The sequence below is a fragment of the Meleagris gallopavo genome, chromosome 6, assembly GCF_000146605.3.
Source record: "Meleagris gallopavo isolate NT-WF06-2002-E0010 breed Aviagen turkey brand Nicholas breeding stock chromosome 6, Turkey_5.1, whole genome shotgun sequence".
Taxonomy (NCBI): Eukaryota; Metazoa; Chordata; class Aves; order Galliformes; family Phasianidae; genus Meleagris; species Meleagris gallopavo.
This window is the reverse complement of record NC_015016.2, coordinates 16,351,497-16,353,531: the sequence shown is the minus strand read 5'-3', so window position 1 is coordinate 16,353,531 and position 2,035 is coordinate 16,351,497.

Here is a 2,035-nt window from a genome sequence, read left to right as displayed (position 1 = left end):
TTTTCCTGAAAAGACAACGCATTTTGTATTCTGTTTTCCTCGTTATTGTTCGGGGGCATTTTTCTCCAGCTGATGCTGACGGCCCTAACAAGGCTGTTTCCCACGCCCGCCGATTCCGAGTCCCACACTGACACCAAGCGGAGCCGCCCCGGTCCCGCAGCCCCACATCAGCGGTGCTGAACGAGCGCTTCGTCCCCGGCTGCTGTGCCCTGCAAAAATCGCAGACATGCTGAAGAAAACCAGAAGGCAAAAGCTGGGACTGACGCTGTTATTCTCTCTAGGCAACCAAAAGAATCACTTCTATAGCTCTGTCTGATTAGAAATATGTTCTCTTAGACAAGGACCCGTGTCATTCACAGCACTATAAAAAAGAGCTATATGCATGAATGGGTAGGAAACTGTCTCTAGACCTCTAAATGAAAATTCTCTGCTGGCAAATGTTATATAAATTTAATGTAGCATGCTCTTACGTTGGATGATTCTTTCCACTGTATATAGGTTAGACACAGCGTGTGACAGAGCAAAGTAGCATGTTCTGCTTTCATCCTCTTCTAAATTTGATTACTCTAGCTTTTATATTATTGAGGCAGAACATGCACCTGATTTATAATTTGATATTAAAAGGGAAATTACTCTTACCCTTGGTCTTAAGTAGCACTTACTTTTAGCCTCTGTTTCTTCCAGACAGAAGCCTTCTGACAGATCTGGGATTTCAGGATGGATTTGCCTAAAATAACCCCTGATTTAATAAATCTGCAGCAGGAATAATCAGCAGCAAGAATAGGACACATTGTGTACTTTGGTACAGACCTCTCAATAACTGTCTAGCTCCACTGCTGTCAATGGAGATATTTGCTTCTTTTGTCTAAGCATTCGGTTGTATGTTTCTTGAGGGGTAGGAAGAAGGAGTAGGTGCAGCTTTATTTTTCTTACCTATGTAGGGGCTCTACCTGAATCTTCCCAACTCTTTGTGAAGGGCAGACTTGCTATCACTGATCCCCAGAAAGAACATAAGGTTTGCAAAGTTCAGTATTAGTAATGTTCCCTAAATATCCCCAAATCCCCTTATAATGCTGAGCCAGGCCGTAAGACCATTTGTACTCAGTCTGTCATACAACATCTTCTGGAGCTACTTTTGCCTTCTTTAAAGTCTTTTTCTACTTTAAGGAAGGCACAGTTAAGCATGGTTACAGCACATCATCTATCCTCCATCAGTCTGTGCTGGATGTGTCCTGAACAGCAGAGCCCTGGAATCTGCTGGGTGCAATTTCTGTGTAGCAAGAAAGGAACTCAGCCACTGAGGAATATACTACAAACAGAACAAAGCAGAATTTTATACTCAGTTTTTCATAATTCAGAAGTTCTTTATGGAGAAGCAATTAATAATGCTGTTTATTGTGATTGTTTAGGCAAATGTGACAGCAATAAGCACTTAGTGACAGATCAGCCACAGTGTGGAGAAGCTGAACATATTGTTTTCCTGGAAGTGAGAGGTTAGACAAGATCAAAGGAGACAAAGGGACAACTGCCATAAATCTGCAAATCTTCAAATTGTGCCACTGTGCACAAGTCTTGCCTTGGTGTGTGCCACATTCTTCTCGCTATTTCTGCACCCAGCCAAGACCCTATAGAGCAATGGTGAATTTTATCCTGGAGTACAAGGTAATTCCTTATATACACCAGAACACTCAGTTCAAAAGACATGAAGATGAACAGTGGCTTTTATTTTCTCCTTGTAACACCATGATAATCCCAGGGTTGTATAGATTAATGCACAGACTATGTGTCCCTGAGCATTTTGCTGCTGGTCAGAAACTGAGTTATCCTTTACCATTACAGACATGGAAGGACATTATCATCTATTTGCGAATATTGCTGTAAAAAGAAAGAGAAGAAGTTCAGCTTTTCAAATTACATGCCTTCTACAAATGACTGCCTCAGCTGTAATTAGGAACATGCCTTTAAATATAAATAAAACATGCTGTTAATAAAACAAACAAGCGAAAACCAAAACCAACAGGATTTCACTCTGACA